This window comes from Pan troglodytes, chromosome 8, assembly GCF_028858775.2.
Source record: "Pan troglodytes isolate AG18354 chromosome 8, NHGRI_mPanTro3-v2.0_pri, whole genome shotgun sequence".
Lineage (NCBI taxonomy): Eukaryota > Metazoa > Chordata > Mammalia > Primates > Hominidae > Pan > Pan troglodytes.
In genome coordinates, this window is record NC_072406.2 from 86,558,016 (window position 1) to 86,585,734 (window position 27,719).

Below are 27,719 nucleotides of genomic sequence, written 5' to 3' on the forward strand. Positions count from 1 at the left end.
GGAGCTTGCTCTTGTGGGATAATTCTGGGAAAGTCAGTGTCAAATTTAGTTTCGGGACTAACTCACCTGAAGTGTGAGAGGGTGAGTATATTTCCTGTTACTGGTTGTGGACTGCCATACAGAAGACATTGCACCTGCCTGGTGCTATGGTGGGCAGAGTAGCATTCAGCCATTCAGAGGAAAGCCCTGAGGGATACAGAGGAAGATACTGGCTATTGGAAGTAATTTGGAATGGTGGGAAAGGGTTAGGTCCAAAGGATACTGTAGGGACACTGACATTATCTGACTCATGCCTTGTGAATTTTAAGTGCCTTTCCTGGGTTATCAAAGTGAATAGCTTTAATCAAATCATCTCTATAAAGACGTTTCTAAGTAAATTTTCTATACTTACACTCCTCTACTTTTTATTACTACAGCTGGCTTCATTAGCTTTTTGTATATTAATCTGTGTTGTCCTACTATTAGCTAGAAGAGCTTACTAACTGTGAGCTTGAAGATATTGTATATTCCCTCTTCAGATGATTTTTTTTTTTTTTGAGTCAGAGTCTTGCTGTTGTAGCCCAGGCTGGAGTGCAGTGATGCAATCTCGGCTCACTGCAGCCTCCGCCTCCCGGGTTCAAGTGATTGTCATGCCTCAGCCTCCCGAGTAACTGGGATTACAGGCACTTGCCACCACGGTGGGCTACAAATGTATTTAAGAATCTTAAATGAGCTGTGATTGCACCACTACACTCCAGTCTGGGTGACAGAGCGAGACCCTGGCTTCAAGCAGTCCTCCTGCCTCAGCTTCCTAAAGTGCTGGGATTACAGGCATGAGCCACTACCCCTGGCCTAAATTCCTTTTCTAGCCTCTATACAGAATTTCTAGGATAACAACAACAACAACAACAAAAACTTAAATGATAAAAATGAATATATAAAATAGCAAGTAAGCCATGTAAAATATTTTCAATATTCTTAGCCATTAGAGAAGTGCAAATTAAAACTATAAAATACTGCTGCATACATATGTGGATAGCGAAAGTAAAAACTGGTGAGAATACAGAATGAATGGATTTCTCATCTGTTGCTGATAGGAAAATGACACAGCCACTCTGGAAAACAGTTTGGCATTTTTAATAAAATTAAAGATAAATATTCCATATGACTCAGCAATCATATTCCTGAGTATTTAACATAGAAAAATGGAAATTTATGTATATGTAAAAACTTGCTACACAAATATTTACATCAGCTTAATTTGTAATTGCCTCAAACTGGAAACAATCCAGATAACTTTCAACAGGTGAATAGATAAACAAACTGTGATATATCTATCGAATGGAATACCAAGCTTTGTAAAAGAATAAATTACTGGTACAGTCAACAGTTTACATAGATCTTAAGGGCATCACACGAAGTAAAAAAAAAGCTAAACTCAAAGTGTTACATACTGTATGATTCCAATTATATAGTATTACTTAAATGAAAAAAAATTAGTTTTGGAAAATTAACCTGTCATTCCAGGAGTCAGAGATAATGTGGGAGAAGGGGATAGGTATGACTATAAGGGAGTTGCAGGAGAGGGCTTCTTTGTGATGATGGAATAGTTCTGTGTCTTAATTGTGCTGGTGAGTACATGAATCTTTACAGCTGGTAAGATTTTATAGAATAGTACACACACACTAAGAAAAATGCATGTAATGTCTACTTTGGGGAGCTTTTTTAAAAAAAATTTCTTTTAAGAGACAGTGTCTTGTTCCATTTCCCAGGCTGGAGTGCAGTGGCACAATCATAGCTCACTGTAGCCTCAAACACCTGGGCTCAAGGGATTCTCCTGCTTCCAGCCTCCCAGGTAGCTAGGACTATAGGTGCATGCCACCATGGCTGGCTAATTTTTTTTATTTTTATTTTTTGTAGAGATGGGGGTCTCACCATGTTGCCCAGGCTGGTCTCAGTTTCCTGGCTTCGAGCAGTCCTTCTGCCTTGGCCTTCTAAAGTGCTGGGATTACAGGGGTGAGCCACTGCCCTGGCCTAAATTCCTTTTTTAGCATCTTCACAGAATTTCTAGGATAACCAATATAAGTAAAGTAGATGTTATTTTTAAAATGATCCACTTTATACACTAAATTAAAAGACAGTCTTGATTTCTTCAAAATTCTTTGCTGTGAAGTGAAACGTTTGGTAATCATATATCTTGTTGACATAAACATACAGATTCCTCTGCATGTAACATTCTTTTCCTTCACTTTACCAATTTGTGCCCATTTCACATATCTCAGCCTATATCCCTTTTTCATGATCATCTTACCTCTGACATACCTCTTTCACCCACCAAATCTGTGTTTGGTGTCATTTCTATGATGGTCCCATACAAAGCTGGACTCATTTTACTGATGCAAAAAGTGATGAAATAATGAACAAGTTAATGGCCCAACTGAAACTGTGGTGTTGGACATAAACTTTAGAATAAATCCTAAATCTTAAGTGTGCAAATAAATTATTCAAAACATGAGATTACCTAACCTATTCTAGTGATATTTAACAGAGATATGTTTGTAACTGGTGGAAGAAGAATCACTCCCTAGGTACAAGATCAATTGCTGTTCATTTTATTCACCTGAAGATAAATCACTTTCACAGATTTTGCAGACTACTTCTTTTCCTGAAAAAATGATTTATTAAAGTGGAGGTTTCTTTACTATATCAACACTGGCTTACTCTTTTCTTTATAATACTTCTATACTGAAAGAAGCCAGAGGCCAAAAGTAGTCTTGTTTGTGCTGCTCTTTATTTCATTGTTATTTTTAAACCAGATGATGAAATTCCCTTCCATTTTGAAGGGCCATTTTTCATGTACATAGGAGGGAATTTAAACTGTTTGAGTTAATATTAACATATTCTATTACTATAAATTGGTTTTAGTTTGATTTTAAAATAGCATATTAATTTACATTTAATTTTAGTATTCAACTCTGATCAGAAAAATAGTATTTTGGATGTAGGGGTAAGGAAAAGGTGTGAAATTCCAGTTAAAAATCTAAAGTACTGTGTTTATTGTTTCATTGTGTGTCTGCATTTAGTATTGTTTGTATGAGAAAAAGTCAGTTGTTTCCTTATATTCCCATATAATTTTTGAGTAGTATGACAATCTTCATTTATATACCTGATGACTTTTAATTTTTAAAATGTTGTCTAAACCAGGTTTCAGGTGATATATCTTGCTTCCTAATTTGACAACTCTGAATATTACTATTGAAAGTTGTAAGCAAGAAGAAATTAAAATGAAGCCATACATAGCATTTGCTTTGATTAAAAAGAATAGAAACCTAGACTGTTTTGGAAAATTCAGTGTATATTTCAGTGTATATATATTATGTGTTTATATATTGACAGATCTGGGCATCAGAATAGAGTCAAGAAATAACATAAATAGAAATTCAGTAAGAACACATATGAAACTGGAAACCAGTGGAGGAAAACTGAGGAATTGCTGTTTGTGAGAGACTTATTTTTCACTCAGTATACTTTTTTTTACTGTTTTAATTGTCTATATAGCATGCTGCATATTACCAATTTTAAATACTTAATTTTGAAAGATTAAAATGGCTGGCAAATTTATTGCCCATTTGCAAAGTACATTTATATCAGGCATAGTACAATATGTAGAATGTTATTGGAACATTGGAACATTGTGTCTGAAATACTTTTTTAAAAACCTCATAAAATATGAAAATACTTCTTAATGATTTCAATATTAACTATTCATTAGACATCTATCATTATCCTTTATGTCAGAAACTTAGAGTGAAATCTTATTATTAGCTTGATTGAAGAACACTTGTTCTCATTTCATTGTGCTATAGTTAACATTCAAAGTTAAAGTTATTTTTCTTCTCCTTGATAGTATACTATAATAAGTATATTCAAAGTGATGCTCTAGATTTGTTTCCTTCACATTTAGACTTGCATTTTTACAATGTTTATACTAAGGTTTCTTACACTTGCCATAGTATATCTGTGCGGTGGCTTACTCCTGTTAATCCCAGCACTTAGGGAGGCCCAGGCAGGTGGATTATGAGGTCAGGAGTTTGAGACCAGCCTGGCCAACATGGTGAAACCCTGTCTCTACTAAAAATACACACACACACAAAAATTAGCTGGGTGTGTTGGCGGGTGCCTGTAATCCTAGCTACTCGGGAGGCTGAGGCAGGAGAATCGCTTGAACCTGGGAAGGTGGAGGTTGCAGTGAGCCGAGATCCTGCCACTGCACTGCATCCTGGACAACAAGAGCGAGACTCCGTCTCAAAAAAAAAAAAAAAAAAAAAAAAAGGATTTTTGCAATCATTAACTTACTTCTTGCTGTCTGTTTTTATTGTCTTTGGCTGTCCTTCTTAACTTCTTCAAAGATTTCTAGTATATTTACACTCCTTAATCCTAAATCCAGTGTATGTTGGCTCTCATGGTAGTTTTCCATTTCATGTACTTGCTTGTATAATATAAATCCCTGTTCTTGGTGTTTTGTGTATTTATTTATTTGGCTGCCATTGTATTGAAAATTGTCTTGACAATTCATTTATGAACATCATTAGTACAGCAATATGTAATTCAAAACCAGCATGCTCAAATTTGTACTATTCTGGTTAGTTATTGCTATGTGTGTATTTTCAAATTTTTAAAGACTTAGAGAATAGTAAAACATATACTTAGCACAAATGATATCACTTCTTGGTACCTTTCTGTGAGTCCTTCTTCCCATAAGGAAATTAAATTGTTCTTTGTTTTCATGCTAAGTAGCATGAAAAAAAAGCTTTATTGAGATAAATCAAATTTAGAGCATTTTTATTACCTCAAAAAGAGCCCATATACATTAGCTCTCACCCACTCAATTCTCCCTCCTTGACTATTTTGGGTCCATTGCAATTCCAAGTGAATTTTAGAGTCAGTTTGTCAATTTACACAATGAGTATAGCTTGAATTCTGATAGGGATTGCGTTGAATCGCTACATCCATAATGGGTAATATTGCCAATCTTAATAAAATTTTCCATGAATGTGGGATGTTTTTCCATTTATTTGGATCATCTTTAATTTGTTGCAACAATGTTTTGTAGTTTTCAGAGTATAAATTTTACACTGTAAAGAAAACTTATTCCCAAATATTATTTTCTTTTTGATGCTATTGTAAGTGGAATTCTTTTCTTAATTTTATGTTCAGATTATTCATTGCAGATGGCTTAGAGATACAATTGTGTGTGGTTTTTGTTGTTTTGTTTTTGAGACAGGCTCATGCTCTGTTGCCCAGGCTGAAGTGCAGTGGCACAAACATGGCTCACTGCAGCCACAATCTCCTGGGCCCACCTGATTGTCCTGCCTCAGCCTCCCAAGTAGCTGAGACCACTAGACATGCACCACCATGCCTGGCTAATTTTTAATTTTTTTTGTAGAGACAGAGTCTTGCCATGTTGCCCAGGCTGGTCTCGAACTCTTGGGCTCAAGCAATCCTCTGGCCTTAGCCTCCCAAAGTTTTGGGATTATAGGCATGAGCCGCTGTGCCTAGCTCAGTTTGTGTGTGTGTGTGTATGTGTGTGTGTGTGTTTTAATATTGATCTTGTATCCTACAGCCTTTCTGAACTTACTTAGCTCTAATATTTTTTAGTGGGTTCTTTACGATTTTCTATAAACAAAACCATGTCATCTGTGAATATAGTTTTGTTTCCTTCTTTCTTTCTAATTTGGAAGCCTTTAACTATTTTCCCCCTTCCTTAATTGCTGTAACTAGTAGTTGTAATGTAACAGTGAACAAAAGTGGCAAGAAGAGATGTCCCTAGTCTTGTTTCTCATATAGGGGGAAAATATCTAATCACTCACCATTAAGTTTGATGTTTCTCTGCAGTTTTCTTAGATGCCCTTTATCAGATTGAGGAAGTTACCTTCTATTTCTAGTTTTTTTTTAGCGTTTTTATCTTGAAACAGTACAGTTGACCCTTGCACAACATGGCGATTGTGGGTGCTGACCCACTGCATAGTCTAAAATCCATGTGTAACTTTTGATTCTCCCAAAACTTGTCAATTAATAGCCTACTGTTAACCAGAAGCCTTACCAGTAACATAAAGTCAATTACCACATATTTTATATATGTATCATATAAAGAATATATTATTAAGAAAATCATGAGAGAAAATGTATGTACTATTTATTAAGTGGAAATGTTTCATGAGAAAAATCATCATTGTCTTCATGTTGGGTTGGCTGAGGAGGCAGAGGAGGAACTGGTTTTGCTGTCTTAAGGGTGGCAGAGGTGGAAGAAAATACTGGTGTAAGTGGATTTGTGAAGTTCAAACCAGTGTTGTTCAGGAGTCAATTGTAGTGGATTTTGCCAAATGCTTTTTGTTTGTTTGTTTTTTGAGACGGAGTTTTGCTCTTGTTGCCCAGGTTAGCATGCAATGGCATGATCTTGGCTCACTGCAACTTCTGCCTCCCAGGTTCAAGCAATTCTCCTGCCTCAGCCTCCTGAGTAGCTGGGATTTCAGGTGCCCAGCACCACGCCTAACTTATTTTTGTATTTTTAGTAGAGATGGGGTTTCACCATGTTGGCCAGGCTGGTCTCTAATTCCTGACCTCTTGTGATCCACCCGCCTTGGCCTCCCAAAATGCGAGATTACAGGCGTGAGCCACCATGCCTGGCTGCCAGATGCTTTTTCTATGTGTGTTGAGATGATCATGTAATTTTGTTTTCTATTCTATTGATATGATGCATTGAATTAATTGATTTTTGGATCTTAAACCAACCTTGCATTCCTGAGACAAACTCCACTTGGTTATGTTATATATAATTTTTAAATGTTGCTGGATTTGTTTTGCTAGTATTTTGTTGAGGATTTTTGCATCATTCTCATATGAGTATCGGTCTGTAGTTTTATTTTCTTGTGACTTTGTCTGATTTTAGAGTATCATAGTAATACTGGCCTCATAACATGAATTGGGAGATGTCTTCCCTCTTCTAATTTTTAGAAGAGTTTGTGGAGAATTGGTATCAATTTTTTTAAAAGAAGCAGCAATTGCTTATTTTTCTAATCAAGTGTCTATGCTGCTGAATCTTAAGGCCTCAACAAATGTTGCACCTTATTATTTCATTGAACAATAAGACCTTCTATTCTGATTATTCCTGGTAAATAGGAATAATCACTGGTTTCTCCAGTGGTTTCCACTTGCCAAAAACTCATGACAGATGACTTAACAAGGTGGCAACTGCTTTCAGGGGATTGTATCAGATGCATACTCATTTCCAGTGCAGCAGCTGTTGGCAATCTAGGACTTCTCTATCATGGTTGGCCAAGTAGTCCTGCTTTGGCTGCCAGAGCTTCATTCTGCTGAATATTACATTCCTGAAGTCTCATGGATATTCTTTTTGTCATTTAAAAATATTTCCATAAAGTGTTCTGAACAGGCTGGTCTCTTCAGGTTTTACATCTGTTGTGCAGTCTTAACACAGTCCAAAAAGCAGATTTCTGTAAGTTTATTGTCAGTCCCAAGAAATTCCTTCAACTGTTTAATCTGATCAGATTCTGGTATTTGTGCACCCATATTCTTTTGGTACATTTATTAGTCATCTTCTCTGATGCATGAGTTTCCTTTCTGTTCTCGTAAAGTAGTGTTCCAACCTTTGTTTGAATGTCTTCAGTGAGACGTGATTTCTTACCTAAGCACAGGCTCTCACATCTGACGTCAGTACAAGGCTGGAGGCCTACACTGCCAGTCGAGTCTGAGGATGGAGGATCAGGATCAGGGCAAGCATTGCAGCTGCTTTATCTAATTCTTCTTTAAACGTTCATTAGAATTCAATAGTGAAGCCATTCAGGGCTAGGCTTTTCTTTGTGGGTAGTTTCTTGATTACTAATTTAATCTCTTGTTATATAGGTCTGTTCAAGTTACCTATTTTTTCTTGAAATTTTTTTAGTCATTTGTGCCTTTCTAAGTATTTGTCCATTTCATCTAATAAATAATCTAATTTGTTTAATGGCTATTCTTTCTGACATTGATATAGCCACTTTGTCTTTCTTGTGGGTGTTGTTTGCATCACGTATCTTTTTTTTTTCCCAGACAGGGTCTTGCTTTGTTGCCCAGGCTGGAGTGCACTGGCAAGCAGAGGTTGCCACTCACTGGAACCTCTGATTCTCAGGTTTAAGTGATCCTCCCACCTCAGTCTCCTGAGTAGCTGGGATTACAGGTGCATACCATCATGCTTGGCTAATTTTTAAATTTTTTGCAGAGACGAGGTCTCACTGTATTGTCCAGGCTGGTCTTGAACTCCTGGCTCAAAGTGAAACCCCTGCCTTGGCATCTCAAAGTGCTGGGTTTACAGGTGTGAGCCAACACATCCAGCCTGCATGATATATTTTTCCACCCTTGTACTTTCAATCTGTTAGTAACTTTCTATCTACAGTGTGTCTCCTGTTGACCCACATAACTGTCTTTTATGTATAGTTATTAGAACTATTGATAAGAAAATGTGAAAGTATAGTCCCATTATCTTATTTGAGTGGAATCAGTAGACTATTTCATAAAATGTATTCTAGTTTATAGTTTAGAATAGTTTGTTTTTCATGGCTTTTGAGAAAAACATTTGAATGAGCTTACATTTCGTTGCATTTAAAATTTCTGGGTTTTTGTTGTTGTTGTTGTTGTTGTTTTGAGACGCAGTCTCTCTCTGTTGCCCAGGCTGAAGTGCAGTGGTGTGATCTTGGCTCACTGCAACCTCTACCTCCCAGGTTCAAATGATTCTTGTACCTCAGCCCCCTGAGTAACTGGGACTGCAGGTACATGCCACGACCTGGCTAATTTTGTATTTTTAGTAGAGATGGGGTTTCGCCCTGTTGGGCAAGCTGGTCTCAAACTCCTGACCTCAGGTGATCTACCTGACTCAGTCTCCCAAAGTGCTGGAAGTACAAGTATGAGCCACTGCGCCTGGCCAAAATTTCTGTTTTTTAATGAATCCAAAGTTCATGTTTTTTTTTCTTCCCAATGCCATGGTACATATCATCACCAAAAACAGTAGTGATTTTGCTTCAGTGAACACTGAATTTTAATATTATTGGTAGAATGGCTATATCGATCAGGGTTTTACACTTATAGTACAGTATACTTGCAATGTAGGTAGGCCTCATCCTTTGTAATTAATTAATTAGCTTGTAATTATATAAGCTAATCTAAATTTTCATATTTTCAGTTTTAACATTTGGACTTTTGAGTTACATTTCTTATATTTTGATTTTTTTCTATAAATTGTAAAACCAGAAAGACAACACTAGAATCAATTAAATGCAAGATTGAAAGGGTTTCATAATGTAAAAGAGCAATCTTGTTTTTGAAATGTTCAGTTTACAGTAAGGATCGAGTAGCTCTGCAGCTACCGATTTGGGAAATACCTGAGGTTTTTTTTCCCCTTGCACTTAAAGGCTGTTTTAGCCCTGAAGCTGGCTAGTAAGGACACAGACTTTAGAGTGCCACGACAGTTCCATAACAGGAGTGAATTGAAGAAGAGAAGCAGTGGAGTCAGGAGCCTCACAAATTAAAGACAACTGGTGAAGAGAAAAACCGTTTATTTTCGATACTTAAGATGGCTGAGCCTGTAATTCCAGCAGTGCTTTGGGAGGCTGAGGCAGGTGGATCACGAGGTCAGGAGATCGAGACCATCCTGGCTAACACGGTGAAACCCTGTCTCTACTAAAAATACAAAAAATTAGCCGGGCATGGTGGGCACCTGTAGTCCCAGCTACTCAGGAGGCTGAGGCAGGAGAATGGTGTGAACCCGGGAGGTGGAGCTTGCAATGAGCAGAGATCACACCACTGCACTCCAGTCTGGGCGACAGAGCGACACTCTGTCTCAAAAAAAAAAAAAAAAAAAAAAAAAAAAAAAAAAAAAAAAAGATGGCCGAATAGGAAGAGCTCCAGTCTGCAGCTCCCAGCAAGACCAAGACAGAAGGCGGGTGATTTCTGCATTTCCAACTAAGGTACCCAGTTCATCTCATTGGGACTAATTAGGCAGTGGTTGCAGCCCACAGAGGGTGAGCAGAAGCAGGGTGGGGTATCACCTCACCTGGGAGGTGCAAGGAGCTGGGGGACCTCCTTCCCCCAGCCAAGGGAAGCCACGAGGGACTGTGCTATCCAGCCCAGATACCATGCTTTTCCTATGGTTTTTGCAATCCGCAGATCAGGAAATTCCATCGTGTGCCTACACCACCAGGGCCTTGGGTTTCAAACACAAAACTGGGCGGCTGTTTAGGCAGACACTTAGCTAGTTGCAGGAGTTTTTTTCCTACCCCAGTGGCACCCGGAATCCCAGCGAGACAGAACTGTTAACTCCCCTGGAAAGGGGGCTGAAGCCAGGGAGCCACGTGGTCTTGCTTAGAGGGTCCCACTCCCACGGAGCCCAGTAAGCTAAGAACCACTGGCTTAACATTCTCACTGCCAACACAACAGTCTGAAATTGACCTGGGACCATTGGGCTTGGTAGGGGGAGGGGCCTCTGCAATTACTGAGGCTTGAGTAGGTGGTTTTTCCCTGACAGTACTAAGGTGGCGGGGAGGTTTGAACCAGGTGGAATTCACCACAGTGCAGCAAAGCAGCTGTGGCCAGACTCCCTGTCTATATTCCTCCTCACTGGACAGGGTATTTGTGAAAGAAAGGTAGCAGACCTAGTCAGGGGCTTATGGATAAAACTCCCATCTCCCTGGGACAGAGCACCTGAGGGAAGGGACGGCTGTGGGCACAGCTTCAGAGGACATAAACTTTCCTGCCTGGTGGCTCTGAAGAGAACAGCTGATACTGACAAGGAGGATTCTCCCAGAACAGTGCTTGAGCTCTGCTTAGGGACAGACTGCCTCCTCAAGTGGGTTGAGGAGACTCCGTGCCTTCTCACTGGGAGAGAACTGCCAACAGGGGCCAACAGACACCTCAAACAGGAGAGCTCTGGCTGGCATCAGGCTGGTGCCCCTCTGGGACGAAGCTTCTAGAGGAAGGACCAGGCAACAATCTTTGCTGTTCTGCAGCCTCCATTGGTGATACCCAGGCAAACAGGGTCTGGAGTGGACTTACAGCAAACTGCAGCAGACCTGCAGAAGAGGTGCCTGACTGTTAGGAGAAAAACTAGCAAACAGAAAGCAACAACCTCAACATCAACAAAAAGGACCCCCACACAAAAACCCCATCCAAAGGTCATCAGCCTCAAAGATCAAAGGTAGATAAATCCATGATGATGAGGAAAAACCAGCGCAAAAACGGTGAAAATTCCAAAAACCAGAATGCCTCTTTGCCTCCAAATAATTGCAGCTCCTCTCCAGCAAGGGCACAAAACTGGACGGAGCAACCCCAAGACACCTAATAGTCAGATTCTCCTCTGAGCTGAAGGACCATGTTCTAACCCAGTGCAAGGAAGCTAAGAACCTTGATAAAAGGTTATAGGAACTGCTAACTAGAATAACCAGTTTAGAGAGGAACATAAATGACCTGATGGGGCTGAAAAACACAGCATGAGCACTTCATGAAGCATACACAAGTATCAATAGCCAAATCGATCAAGCAGAAGAAAGGCTATCACAGATTGAATATCAACTTATTGATATAAGGTGTGAAGACAAGATTAGAGAAAAAAAAATAAAATGGAATGAACAAAACCTCCAAGACATGTGAGACTATGTGAAAAGACCAAACCTATGATTGATTGGTGTACCTGAAAGTGACAGGGAGAATGGAACCAAGTTGGAAAACACACTTCAGGATATTATCCAGGAGAACTTCCCCAACCTAGCAAGACAGGCCAACACTCAAATTTGGGAAATACGGAGAACACTGCAAAGATACTCCTCGAGAAGAGCAACCCCAAGACACCTAATCATCAGATTCTCCAAGGTTGAAATGAAGGAAAAAATATTAAGGGCAGCCATAGAGAAAGATCAGGTTACCTAGAAAAGGAAGCCCATCAGACCAATAGCAGATCTCTCTGCAGAAACCCTACAAGCCAGAAGAGAGTGGGGGCCATTATTCAACATTCTTAAAGAAAAGAATTTTCAACCCAGAATTTCATATCCAGCCAAACTAAGCTTCATAAGCTAAGGAGAAATAAAATCCTTTTCAGAGAAGGAAATGCTGAGGGATTTTGTCACCACCAGGCCTGCCTTACAAGAGCTCCTGAAGGAAGCACTAAATGTGGAAAGGAAAAAGTGGTACTAGCCACTGCACAAACACACCAAAATATAAAGACCAATGACACTATGAAGAAACTGCTTCAATTAGTGTGTAAAATAACCTGCTAACATCATGATGACAGGATCAAATTCATATATAATAATATTAACCTTAGCTGTACATGGCCTAAATGCCCCAATTAAAAGACACGGACTGGCAAATTGGATGAAGAGTCAAGATCCATCGGTGTGCTGTATTCAGGAGACCCATCTCACTTGCAAAGACACACATAGGCTCAAAATAAAGGGATGGAGGAATGTTTACCAAGCAAATGGAAAGCAAAAAAAAAGCAGGGGTTGCACTTCTAGTCTCTGATAAAACAGGCTTTAAACTAACAAAGATCAAAAAAGACAAAGAAGGGCATTACATAATGGTAAAGGGATCAATGCAACAAGAAGAGCTATCGTAAATATATATGCATCCACTACAGGAGCACCCAGATTCATAAAACAAGTTCTCAGAGACCTACAAAGATACTTAGACTTCCACACAATAATAGTGGGAGACTTTAACACCCCACTGTCAATATGAGATCAATGAGACAGAAAATTAACAAGGTTATTCAGGACTTGAACTAAGCTCTGGACCAAGCAGACCTAATAGACATGGAGTTGCTACAGAACTGTCTACCCCAAATCAACAGAATATACATTCTTCTCAGCAGCACATGGCACTTATTCTCAAATCAACCACATAATTCAAAGTAAAACACTCCTCAGCAAATGCAAAAGAATGGAAATCATAACAGTCTCTCAGACCACAGTGCAATCAAATTAGAACTGAGGATTAAGAAACTCACTCAAAACCACCCAACTACATGGAAATTCAACAACCTGCTCCTGAATGAATATTGGGTAAATAATGAAATTAAGGCAGAAATAAAGAAGTTATTTGAAACCAATGAGAACAAAGAGAAAACGTACCAGAATCTAGGACACACCAAAAGCAGTGTTAAGAGGGAAATTTATAGCACTAAGTGCCCACTTCAGACAGCTGGAAAGATCTGAAATCAACACCCCAACATCACAATTAAAAGAACTAGAGAAGCAACAGCAAACAAATTCAAAAGCTAGCAGAAGACAAGAAATAACTAAGATCACAGCAGAACTGAAGGAGGTACAGACATGAAAAACCCTTGAAAAAAATCAGTGAATCCAGGAGATGGTTTTTTGAAAAGATTAACCAAATAGATAGACTACTAGCTAGACTATTAAAGAAGAAAAGAGAGAAGAATCAAATGGACACAATAAAAAATTATAAAGTGGATATCACCACTATTCTCAGAGAAATACAAACTACCAACAAAGAATACTATAAACACCTCTATGCAAATAAACCAGAAAATCTAGAAGAAATGGATACATTCCTGGATACATTCCTGGACACATATACCCTCCCAAGACTAATCCAGGGAGAAGTTGAATCCCTGAATAGACCAATAACAAGTTCTGAAATTGAGGCAGTAATTAATAGTCTACCAACCAAAAAAAGCCCAGGACCATACAGATTCACATCCGAATTCTACCAGAGGTTCAAAGAGGAGCTGGTACCATTCCTTCTGAAACTATTCCAAACAATTGAAAAAGAGGGAGTCCTCCCTAACTCATTTTATGAAGCCAGCGTCATCCTGATTCCAAAACTTGACAGAGACACAACAAAAAAAGAAAATTTCAGGCCAATATCCCTGATGAACATCCATGTGAAAATCCTCAATAAAATGCTGGCAAACGAATCCAGCGACATGTCAAAAAGCTTATCCACCACAATCAAGTCAGCTTGACATGTAAGGCTGGTTCAACATACGCAAATCAACAAATGTAATCTATCACATAAACAGAACCAATGACAAAAACCATATGATTATCTCAATAGATGCAGAGAAGTCCTTTGATAAAATTAAACATCCTTCATGCTAAAAACTCTCAAAAAACTAGATATTGATGGAACATATCTCAAAATATAAGGGCTATTTATGACAAATCCATAGCCAATATCATACTGAACAGGCAAAAGCTGGAAGCATCCCCTTTGAAAACCAGCACAGACAAGGATGCCCTCTCTCACCACTCCTATTCAACATAGTTTTGGAAGTTCTGACTAGAGCAATCTGGCAAGAGAAAGAAATAAAGCGTATTTAAATAGGAATAGAGGAAATCAGATTGTCTCTGTTTGCAGATGACATGATTGTATATTTAGAAAATCCCATCGTCTCAGCCCAAAACCTCCTTAAGCTGATAAGCAGCTTCAGCAGTCTCAGGATACAAAATCAATATGCAGAAATCACAAGCATTTCTATACATCAATAATAGACAAGCAGAGAGCCAAATCATGAGTGAACTCCCATTCACAATTGCTACAAGAGAATAAAATACCTAGGAATACAACTTATAATGGATGTGAAGGACCTCTTCAAGGAGAACCAGAAACCACTGCCCAAAGAAATAAGAGAGGATGCAAACAAATGGAAAAAAAATTCAATGTTCATGGATAGGAAGAATCAATATTGTGAAAATGGCCATATTGCCCAAAATAATGTATAGATCCAATGCTATTCCCATCAAGCTTCCATTGACTTTCTTCGCAGAGTTAAAAAAAAAAAAAAAAAACCTTAAATTTCATATGGAACCAAAAAGGAGCCTGTGTAGCTAAGACAATCCTAAGCAAAAATAACAAAGCTGGAGGCATCATGCTACCTGACTTCAAACTGTACTACAAGGCAACAATAACCAAAACAGCATGGTACTGGTACCAAAACAGATATATAGACCAATGAAACAGAACAGAGGCCTCAGAAATAATACCACACATCTACAACCATCTGATCTTTGACAAATCTGACAAAAACAAGCAATGGGGAAAGGATTCCCTGTTTAATAAATGGTGTTGGGAAAACTGGCTAGCCATATGCAGAAAATTGAACCTGGATCACTGCCTTACACATTATACAAAAAGTAACCAATATGGATTAAGGACTTAAATGTAAAACCTAAAACCATAAAAACCCTAGAAGAAAACCTAGGCAATACCATTCAGGACATAGGCATGGGCAAAGACTTCATGACTAAAACACCCAATGCAATTGCAGCAAAAGCCAAAATTGACAAATGGGATCTAATTAAACTAAAGAGCTTCTGCACAGCGAAAGAAACTATCATCAGAGTGAACAGGCAGCATACAGAATGGGAGAAAATTTTTGCAATGTATCCATCTGACAAAGGTCTAATATCCAGAATCTACAGGAACTTAAACAAATTTGCAAGAAAATAACAACCCCATCAAAAATTGGGCAAAGGATATGAATGGACACTTCTCAAAAGAAGATGTGCAACCAACAAACATGAAAAATTGCTCATGATCATTGGTAATTAGAGAAATGCAAATCAAAACAACAATGAGATACCATCTCATGCCAGTTAGAATGGCGATCATTAAAAAGTCAGGAAACAACAGTTGCTGTTGAGGTTGTGGAGCAATAGGAATGCTTTTACACTGTTGGTGGGAGTGTAAATTAGTTCAACCATTGTAGAAGACAGTGTGGCAATTCCTCAAGGATCTAGAACCAGACATACCATTTGACCCAGCAATCCCATTACTGGGTATGTACCCAAGGGATTATAAATCATTCTCCTATAAAGACACATGCACACATGTGTTTATTGTAGCACTATTTACAATAGCAAAGGCTTAGAACCAACCTGATGCCCGTCAATGATAGATAGAGAAAATGTTTCACAGAGACACCATGGAATACTATGCAGCCATAAAAAAGGATGAGTTCATGTCCTTTGCAGGGACATGATGAAGCTGGAAACCATCATTTTTAGCAAAGTAACATGGAAACAGAAAACCAAACACCACATGTTCTCATTAATAAGTGGGAGTTGAACAATGAGAACACATGGACACAGGGAATGGAGCATAACATACCTGGGCCAGCTGGTGGGTAGGGGTCAAGGGGAGGGAGAGGATTAGGACAAATACCTATTGCATGCAGAGCTTAAAACTTAGATGATGGGTTGATAGGTGCACCAAACCACCATGGCACATGTATACCAACGTAACAAACCTGCACGTTCTGCACATATATCCCAGAACTTAAAGTTAAAAAAAAAAAAAAAAAGCCAGGCGCAGTGGCTCATGCCTGTAATCCCAGCACTTTGGGAGGCTGAGGCAGGTGGATCACAAGGTCAGGAGATCGAGACCATCCTGGCTAAAATGGTGAAACCCTGTTTCTACTAAAAATACAAAAAATTAGCCAGGCGTGGTGGCGGGCATCTGTAGTCCCAGCTACTTGGGAGGCTGAGGCAGGAGAATGGCATGAACACAGGAGGTGGAGCTTGCAGTGAGCTGAGATTGTGCCACTGCACTCTAGCTCTGGCGACAGAGCGAGACTCTGTTTCAAAGAAAAAAAAACTTCAGTTTACTTGATTTTGCTTATAGAGTTCTTTGAGAATTTAAATCATCCTTTCTGAATTACAGAAAGTCATAGATTAGAAGTGTAGCTTTAAAATGCTCTAGATTACTCTGAATTAAGAAAAAGGGTTTCCTTTGTCCAGAATAAGCATCAATTTAAAACAGCATTTAAAAACAAGTATACAACAAATTGGTATACGAATTATAACACAAGCAACTAAATCACTGACTTTGATTAGTCTCTCTACTGATTACTACTGTTGAACAGAAGTTGTGTGTAAGAATAGGAGAAGGTGAACTCATTGTCTTGAGCATGTGGAATCAGTTTTTGTCTGAGGCCAGATAGCAATTTTTATCTTATTTTCAGTATAGCAGATCCTATGCTGTCCTGATAAGAATTACCTGCACAGCCTCATTGACTACCAGTAACTCTTTGAATTTTTTCCTAGAAAAATTGGCATCTCTGTTACCCCTATACAATTCCTTCATAAACAGCAGAAATTTCCCCCATGAAACCTTTCCTTTAACCTTAACATTCTTTGATAATTATTTATGAAGTCCTTAAATAATTATTAAAACAAGTATTGGTTTTGAATACATACCAGCTTTGGAATACTGCTTAAGGAAACCATGATAAACTCCAACTCCTTTATGATTATTTAGAGGAATATATCTATTTGTTATAGTCTTAAGGAAAACCTTGTCAACATATTAGATGATAGAAACAGTCATAACCAGCGACCACCAGGTTTGGTGGGAACTCTTGATGTGAAGGGTCTACTCCATGTTCTGCCAACCAAATAACTAAGTCATTTTGGGAAAATGATTCAGCTGACTTGATCTGTTACATGATTCCTAAGGTCTGTTATAGCTCCAATATTTCATGGCATCACTCCACTTTAATGTATTATCTATCTTAAAAAAGTTAAACAGAAAGATCAATTAGCACTTATATTAAATTTGAGTTGCTGAATATTTTATTTTTTCTCACTTCCACTCACTGCTTCCACTATTTGGGTAATGATTGTTGGAGCTGTATGCATTTATAATGCATTAAGCACAGTGTGGTATATCACTAAAACTTCATTACAAATATTCATTCCATACATTTGTCTGTACTGGGGTCAGTTTTTTTCCCCTTCTTCTTTTTAAAGACAGGGTCTTGCTCTGTCTCCTCCTGTCTTGGTCTCCCAATGTGCTAGAATTACAGGCATGAGACACTGCACCTGCTCTTTTCTAGTTTTATTTGTCTATCTGAAGAGTTTATTATTTGGCTAAGCTCACATGGCAAGGTAGGTATCATGAAGTGTTCAAACCCAGCTTTTCTGCTAATGTTCTTGTGAGATAAACCAACTATTAGTAAAGATACTTGCTTCCTAATCAAGATTACTTGGAATTGTTAAGAGAGTATGTATGTATGTATAAGTTAACTTTTTAAAAACTTCTCTGCTGCCTGGAGGAATAATGAAATGACCCAAAGGGATAGAAGCAAAATATTTCAGATAGTACATAACGTATATACTTAGCCTTGTGCAATCAAGAATTAATGATATAATGTGTATGGAGTAGTATTTAACTTTATTTCGTTATAAGCCCTTTTGGGATAGTGGTTGTTCCACATAACTTTTATCTTCTTTAATGCTTAGTATCTGCTAGAAATGTAGTCTGTGGGATCATAAGAGTTGGGGAAGATTTACGGATAGCATTTTCAGAGACTGAACAGAAAAGCATATTGTCATTTGGAAAAATTTTAAAAGTGTCTAACTTTTATTCAGGACCATTTGCTTTTATTTTCCTGTTGTTATTTATTTCTATTATCTTGTTTACAGTTGAAATTTGGACAATTGGTCTGTATCTTTTCTAATTTTCATTATATATAAAGACTCAGGTTTCCTCTTTCCTTATGTGTTTGTTGGTAAACATTAGGTGCTATTTTTAAGTTTTCAATTCTCAGGCATAGTGCTACTTATCCATGTTATTTATATAAGCAAATGAGCATATTTGCCAATCAATCCACGGTAAGAAACACAATTTAAGTTCCTACCAAGGATACCTCTGTGTGTGTGTATGTGTGTGTATGTATCTGAAATATTTCACTAAATAATTCATATTGTTAATACCTCAACCATATCTTGATATTCTGTTAGCTTTTTAAATGATGGTTGTGACCAACTACAGTTCACATTTTTCACTAGTGAATCACACTCTGCAGCATTAAAATCACCGTGAAATAGATTAATTAGAATAAATGAAGTGTTCTTTTTTCATTCTGTTTGTACAGTAGATATTATTGGATTATTTTATAAAATACCCATTTTATAAATTGGATGGTATATTATAAATGGATAGTAGGATTTTTCCTTTCTTCATTTTGTACCAAGAGAATAAAAAACACTCCTGTTCAGTACATCTCTAGCAAGCCTATTTCAACATCCAATGTCTCAAATAATTAATTTTTCTATACGTTAGTCACCCTTACACCTAAACGTTACAGTGCTTCAGTATAACTTCTATGTAAACATTATTAATCCCATTTACAGATGGGAACCAGAGTGTTGGGAGACAGGTCATGGATTTCTCATGTTCCTGCACAGTCTGAGTGTTCTAAGGAGAGGCATTTACAGTGCCAATTGTATAAGGAGAAATTTCAGGACAGTAAAACTACTGACATGTCCCTCCCTGGAGACATCCAAGGATAGTAAAAATAAAAGACCTTCTCTTCCCCTTCCCAGAGGAGATTTGCTTATATTTGAGTGTAATGAGCAATCTTTCTGGGCAGAGCAGGGTGGCAAACCAATAGATCAGAGTTCCTTCATTTGGGGGTTACTCTCCTGTGATGCTCTCTACTGTATGCACTAGTAACATCCATCCCTTACTGCATTGCCTCATGGAGATTGGAGCTCAGGGAACTGGTCTAAATATATTGTTCTAGCTGCTGCTTTTGTTACGAGTAATAAATTGTCTTTGTTTCTGATCCACAGTTCTTGTGTCCTTATGTCATTGTGTGTGTGTGCATATGTGTATGCAGGAGAACGAATGCGGCAGATTGAAGAGCAGTTGAATATCAGACCTTTGTAGTGTGGTGGTGGTGATGATGGTGTTGAGACAGAATTTTGCTGTGTTACCCAGTCTGGTGTGCAGTGGCGCAAGGCTCATTTCAGCCTTCGAACTTTCAAACTCCATGGGCTCAGGTGATCCTCCCAGCTGGTACTGAAGGCACACCCCACCATACCCAGTGATTTTTTTTTTTTTTTTTTTAAGAGACAGGTTTTTGTCATGTTGCCGAGGCTGGTCTCAAACTCTTGGGCTCAAGCAATCCACCCACCTCAGCCTCCCAAAGTGCTGGGGTTATGGGCATAAGCCACCATGCCTAGCCCTTTGTGATTTTTTTAACTTAACTCTGGCTCACACAATTTAACTGTAGGTCTGTTTGTAAACCTGAAGCGCTTTCTATGCTTTCTTCCTTACATAGACAGATAAAATAAGTAGAAAATATGGTGCTAATGACTAGTATTTGGTATAAGTAGATAAATGTTTTCTATCACATTTGCATGCTTATAATCTGTGATCAATGAGCAGTCTGAATATTTTTCCCTCCATCCTCATAAGTTAAACTAAAAAAAAGTTATAGATTGAGGCTGGGACATCTGGTGGCGAAATTATATTTATATGAACAGAGTTTGTGTATATACATATATATTTCAGAATATATTGAAAAATAAAAGTGTAATGACCTTGATAAAAATGAAATATTCACTTAAAAACTCCATTTAATAATGCCCACAGGAAAGAAATGCTTCTAGAATTTTTTAACTAATCATTTTTCTCAGTACTTTTGATTGTCATGCAAACTAAAGAAATGGACTTAATGAACAATTTAGTTACAATAATAAAGTTTCAAAAATTCTAAATTTACCTCATAATTGCAGCAGATGCAAAATTATTTCATATCTTTATACTCGTTATGAAATTACCTCATATCCAAAAATATTTATGTCAAGTGACAGGCTTTTGCAGCATTTTTGATATTATTAACCTTGTAATATATAATTAACTTTGTAAGTTAACCTTGTGGAACTTTTAAGGGAAATGCATTAACTTAGCATTAATATAGACTTCTAAAATTCACTGTGATGTAGAACATTTGATTTAATGTTGTCTGTGTCTAATACAAAATAACTGTGGTCCACTTACTTATTTCAAATTTTATTCTCAAAGGTACCTACTAGATTATGTGTGAAGAAGTTTGTGACCAAAGTAATATAACTGATTCTGTTTTGAAAATCTAGAATAAAGTTTATGCAAAAGCATATGGATTATTTCTTTATGAATGCAGTTTTATACTAAAAACTCCTCCATACCCACGTAAGTAGATATATTCTCATAGTGATGTAGAAAACTGACAAAACTTTTCATCCTCAGAGCTAGGAATTCTTGTGTTTGGCCACAAGGGAAAGACAAAGGTATTAGAATTTTAAATAAGCTATCATCAACAAATACTACATCTCTCCAGCTCCATTCATAAATATAGCAGCATTTTGGAAGTGCAGATGAATCGAACATAGTTAATTGAGAAAAATTTTTAGTAACATACATAATTTGTAAATATTGAATCGTTTTTTAAATGATACTCTGAGTCATAATTATTTCAAATTGTACATAATGCTAGAAGAAACTAGGATAATAGCAGAATAAGTTACAGTGACTAAAATCATAGGTTTTTTTAAGAGATTGGGGAGTCTCTGTGGTGCCCAGTCTGGAGTGCATTGGTACAATCATAGCTCACTGTAACCTTGACTCCTGGCTTCAAGCAATCCTCCTGTCTCTGCCTTCCTTTTGTAGTTTCAGGTCTTAACATTTAAGTCTTTCATCCATTTAGAGTTGATTTTTATACATGGTATAAGATGAGGATCTAGTTTGATTCTTCTCCATATGTATATCTTTGGTCTATATATTTATTTATATGACAGTACCATGCTGTTTTGGTTACTGTAGCTTGGTAATATAATTTGAATTTGTGTAGTGTGATGCCGCAGCTTTCTCTTTTTGCTCAGGATTATTTTAGCTATTTGGGGTCTTCTGTGGTTCCATGTGAATTTTAGGATTTGTTTTTTCTATTTCTGTGAAGAATGCCTTTGGTATTTTCATAGAGATTGCATTTAATCTGTAGCTCACTTTGGTTAGTAAAGATATTTTAACAAGGCCGAGCATGGTGGCTCATGCCTGTAATCTAGCTCTTTGGGAGGCTGAAGTGGGAGGATTGCTTGAGGCCAGGGATTCAAGACCAGCCTAGGCAACATGGCGTGACCGTCTCTACAAAAAAATATTTTTTTAATTAGCTAGGCATGGTAGCATACACTTGTAGTCCTGTCTACTTGGGAGGCTGAAGCAGGAGGATCCTTTGGGCCCAAGTGGTCAAGGCTGCAGTGAGCTATAATCATGCCACTGCACTCTAGCCTGAGCAACAGAGAGAGATCTTATCTCTGTGTAAAAGAAAAAGAAATGTAATTAAAGGAAAAAAACATTTTAACAACAGTCTTTCAATTCCAGAACATGGGATGTCTTTTTTTCCTTTTCTCTTCAGTTTCTTTCATCAGTGTTTTATAATTTTCCTTGTATAGATCTTTCATCTGCTTGGTTAAATTTATTTCCTGGTTATTTTATTTTTTTGTAGCTATTGTAAATGGTTTGCTTTCTTGATTTCTTTTTCAGGTTGGTTGCTCTTAGTGTATAGAAATTCTACTGACTTTTGTATGTCGATTTTGTACCTGACAACTTAATAAATTCACTTATCAGTTCTAATATAATATGGTCTAATTAATATATTAGACTAGAAGTATAAGATCTCTCCTGGAGAATGTTCCATGTACCGATGAGAAGAATGTGTATTCTGTGGCAGTTGGATGAAATGTTCTGTAAAGGTCTGTTAGGTTTATTTGGTCTAGAGTATAGTTTAGCTTCACTGTTTGAAGTTAAACACTGATGTTCTTACATTTCTTATAAGAACATTTTATGTTTCTTATGTATAAGAACACTGATGTTTTTATATTTCTAGTCTAATAATGTATTATTAAACTAAAAATATAAGATTTCTCCTGGAGAATGTTCCATGTCCTGATGAAAAGAATGTGTATTCTGTAGCAGTTGGATGAAATGTTCTGTAAATGTCTTAGGTTTATTTGGTCTAGAGTATAGTTTTTTACTTCAGTGTTTGTTGATTTTCTGTTGGGATGATCTGTCCATTGCTGAAAGTAGGAAATTGAAATCCCCTACTATTATTGTATTTATCTCTTGCTCTTGCTCTTATGTATTCACACTTGCTCTCTCTCATGCTCTCTCTCTCTCTCTTTCCCTTTGTATCTAATAATATTTGCTTTATATATTTGGGTACACCAATGTTGGGTGCATATATATTTACTATTGTTATATCCTTTTGCTGAATTGACCCCTTTATCATTATATTATGATCTCCTTTGTCCCTTTTTACAGTTTTTGACTTAAAGTCTATTTTGCCTAATGTAATTATAGGTATTCCTGCCCTTTTCTGGTTTTTATTTGAATAGAATATCTTTCTGCATCCCTTCACTTTCAGCATCTATGTGTCTTTATAGGTGAAATGAGTTTCTTGTAGGCAGCATGTATCTGGGTCTTGTTTTTAAAATCCATTCACCCACCCTGTGTCTTTATTTGGGTTTTATTTGAGATGGAGCCTCACTCTGTCCCCCATGCTGGAGTGCAGTGGTGTGATCTCGGCTCACTGCAACCTCCCAGCTCCCTGGTTCAAGCGATTCTTCTGCCTCAGCCTCCCAAGTAGCTGGGACTACAGGCGTGCACCACCATACCTGGCTAATTTTTGTATTTTTAGTAGAGACGGTTTCACTATGTTGGCCAGGCTGGTCTCAAACTCCGGACCTCATGATCCACCCGCCTCGGCCTCCCAAAGTGTTGGGATTACAGGCGTGAGCCACTGCGCCCGGCCTATCCTGTGTCTTAATTGGAGCATTTAGTTCATTTATATTCAGTATTATTGATAGATAAGGTTTTACTACTCTTATTTTGTTACCTGTTTTCTAGTTGTTTTTAACTTTTCTTCTGCTTCTTTTCTTACTGTCTTTCTTTGTGGTTAGGTGATTTTCTCTTAAGAGTACATTTTAATTTATTGCTTTTTATCCATTTTTGCTCTGTGGTTACCAAGAGGCTTATAAATAAACATCCTGTAGTTATAGCAAGTATTTAAAACTGATAATCAACTTAACTTTGATTGGAAAAAAAACACACAAAAGTGAACATTAACTTCCTTCTCCCCCTTCATTTTGAATTTCTGATGTCACAGTTCACATTTTTATATTGCCTATCTTGTAACAAATTGTTGTAGTTATTATTTTTAATAGTTTTGTCTTTTAGTCATCTTACTACAGATATTAGTGTTTTAAACACTGCAAATACAATATTAATATAACACTCATTTTAGTGTTTCTTCCAGTTTGAAGAAGTTTTTAAAGCATTTCTTATTGGACAAGTCTGATTATGATAAATTCCCTCAGCTTTTGTTTGTCTAAGAAAGTCTTTATTTCTCCTTCAGTTTTGAAGGATAATTGTGCTGAGCACAGTAATCTTGGTTGACAGTTTCTTCCCCACCAGCATTCCAAATATATTGTTCCACATTTTCCTGGCTTATAAGGTTTCTGCTGATAAGTCTGCCACCAGGCATATTGGATCTTCCTTGCATGTTATTTACTTCTTTCCTTTCAGTGATTTCAGAAGTTTTTCTTTGTGCCTTTGACCTTTGTGAGTTTGATTATAATGTGTCCTAGAGTAGTCTTCTTTGTGTTTAATCTAATTAGTGATCTTTGACCTTAGTCTACCTGAATATTTATATCTTTTTTCAGGTATGGAAAGTTTTCTGTTATCATTTCCTTGTATAAGTTTTCTACCCCTTTGTCTTTCTCAGTCCTTCTTTGACTTCAGTAACCTGAATATTTGCCCTTTTGATGTTGTCCCATAGATTTTGTAAGCTTTCTTTCTTCCTTTTCTTTTTTTTTCTCTTCTCACCATATTTTTAATCATTTTTCTTTGAGCTCACTGATTCTTTTATTTGGTTAATTCTGCTTCTGTTGCTCTCTATTGAGATTTTCGCTTCATTAATTTTTTTTTTAGTTGCAGGATTTCTGGTTTTTAAAAAAAGTTATTTGAGTCTCTTATATTTCTTTCACAATTTTCTGAATTGATTCTTCATGTTTTCTTTAAGTTCTTTGAGCTGTCTTCAAACAGGTATTTTGAATTTTTGGAGAGATCACATATCTCGGTCACTTTCAGGTTAGTCTGTGGTACCTTATTTTGTTCTTTTGGTGTGATGTATTTCCCTAAATGTTCTCAATGCTTTAGAAGTGTGATGATGTCTGTGCATTGAGGGATTTGTAATTTATTTTAGTCTTCCCAGCCTGGCTTTGTTTGTGCCTGTCCTTCTTCAAGAGGCCTTCCAGGGATTCTAAAGCTGACTTACTATTGCATTCCCTGAGCCTCTGACCAATTACAGCCATCTCAGCACTAGAGTATGCTTTAAGCCCAGGTTTTCTGAGTCCTGCAAGGGCTCCAAGGTTGACACAGCTTTCTGGCCCAGATGGACCTCGGGAAGACCCAAGGGAGGTACTTGGGCTGCCTGGGAATGCTGTCCAGACACCTGAAGCCAGAAGACTCTCCTAGTGGTCCTGATGGGTATGCCTCCCAACAAATCTCTGCACAGATGGGATAGGTCCCTGACTACAAAGAGAGTGGCTGGAGTTGAGACTGTGCGTCTTTGGAATCTACTGTGGAAAGGAGGCTGATTGGCTCACCTCATTGACTCAGATTGGCATGCATCACCCAACAGGTCCCAGTATCTGGGCAGTTTCTTGACTGCAGCAAGAGGGGTTGGAGCCAAGACTGGGCCCCTTCAGTATCTACTATGGATATGCCTGTCACATGGATCCAGTTGGGCGTGTGTCTCCCAGCAAGCCCCTCCATAGATGGAATGATTCCCTGACTACAGCAGGAGAGGCTGGAGGTGTGACTGTGCCCCCTTGGGATTTGCTATGGAACAGAGGATTGAGAGCCTGGTCTTGGCTCAGAGGGGTGTGCATCGCCCTGAATGTTCCTGCACATACAGGATATTTCCCCAACTGCAGTGAGACGAGCCAAAGCTGTAACTGCACCACCCTGGGATCTGCTGTTGGATGGAGGTTGATGTGCTTGTCATGTTGGCTCAGATGGGCGTATGTCTCCCAGGAGGTCTCTGCATAGACAGGAGAATTCCCTAACAGCAGGAGGAGGGTCTGGATCTGAGACTGGACCCTCTCAGGATCTGCTGTGGGATGGTGGCTGGAGAACCTGGTCTGAGCATGCATCTCACTGGTAGACCCTGTAGACAAGATAGTTTCCTGGTTGCAGCAGGAAAGGCTGGAGCTGAGACTGGGCTCCCTCAGGATCTCCTGTGTTGCAGAATCTGGAGAGCCTGTCTTGTTTGCCTGGACAGATACCCCTCTTCCAGCAGATCTCTGCACAGAATTATTTTCAGACCACAGCAAGAAGGGTCAGAGCTGAGAATGGACCACCTGAGGATCTGCTGTGGGATGGAGGTTGGCGTGCCTGTCTCATTAGCTCAAATGGGCACCCATCTCCCAGCAGGTTCCTGTTTCTGCACAGATAGGATGCATCCCCTACTGCAGCAGGAGGAGCTGAGGCTGAGTCTGGGGCCTCCCTTGGGATCTGTGGCATGGAGTCTGGAGCCCCTTGTCTCATTGACTCAGAGACACACCCATAGGAGATAACTTTTCAACTTCTAGTAAGCGATCATTTGAATCATTAAGTATTTTTGGTGTATTATACATAACCACACTTAATTACAATTCATACCTGTACCTTCTTATTGCTACCCATATTTGAGGAATAGGTCTTTCCCTTCTTTCCTTCTATATTTAAAACCTTTTATCTATATTTTCTTCTCATGCCTTGAGTCTAATCTCAAACCTTGTTCTCTTCTTGATCTTTGCTAACTTTGTTGTAAATGTGCTGGTATCCCACTATTGAAACAAACAGGCAAACTCTCCAACATTCGCCTTATCTATCCTCATTTCAGCTGAATTTCTTGACAGTGTAGTTCACACTACTTTATCTCTGATGCATTCAGCTGCTCTCACCACGTTTTTAAAATCCAGTGGGCACGAGTCACCCATGACCTTTTAGTTGCCAAATCCAGTGAACACTTTTCAGTTCTTGTCTGACTTATCTCTGGCATTTATCAGTGTTGACCTTACCATAACTCTGAAACTTTTCCTGTCTTGCTTAGCTTATGTGATACCTTTTCCCTCAGGTTTTTCGTCTTTTCTGGCTCCTCTTCTTCCTTTTCCACAGCTGGGAATTCCTACTCTTACAGCTCTTCTAATGTTTTCCTTTCCTTTCCTTTATCTTTAGGCAAAGGCTATGGTGTGTGTGTGTGTGTGTGTGTGTGTGTGTGTGTGTGTGTGTGTGTGTGTGTGTGTTCTAGCAACCTCTTTCAAATGAATTCCAATGGATTCTAACACTAAGCTGGAGTGTCAGGTACTACTTGTGATTTCTTCTCTTTTATCTTCCTGGGAGTTTTACAGAATCTACAGTAGTGATCACTACTTCCCATAGTCTTTTCCTGACACTTTCTTTCTCCCTTTCTCCAGTTTATTCACTTCTCTTTTAGATTACAGGACAATTTTCCTCTGTTCTCCGTACATCCAGCCTGGCTGTCCTCCAGTCTGTGTTCCATAGAGCTACTGAAAACCCTACTAAGAAACAAATTTTGTAATACCATTTCCTTACAATGCTTCAGTAATTAATGTTAACATTTAGGTTAAAAACAGCCTTATCATTAAGAAAACTTTTAAACTGATTTAAAATTTATATAATGTGAAATAAATCATTTTAAAGTATACAATTCAGTGGCATTTACTGCATTCACAATGCTGCACAACCATAATTTCTAAATAGTTCTAAGTTTTCATCACCCCAAAGGGAAACTCCATACCCATCAAGCAGTCATTTGTCATTCTCCCCTCCAGCTAGCCCCGTTCATC

General features: G+C 38.1%; 1 protein-coding gene and 1 pseudogene across 11 annotated transcripts in view; one reads left to right on the forward strand and one right to left on the reverse strand.

The window, feature by feature from the left end:
* The window catches only part of ADK (adenosine kinase), a 558,353-nt gene that overhangs the window by 186,055 nt on the left and 344,579 nt on the right, over positions 1 to 27,719 (forward strand). The gene's annotated exons all lie outside the window — the stretch shown is intronic.
* LOC129136123 (mitochondrial import inner membrane translocase subunit Tim9-like) lies at positions 7,305 to 7,566 on the reverse strand (annotated as a pseudogene).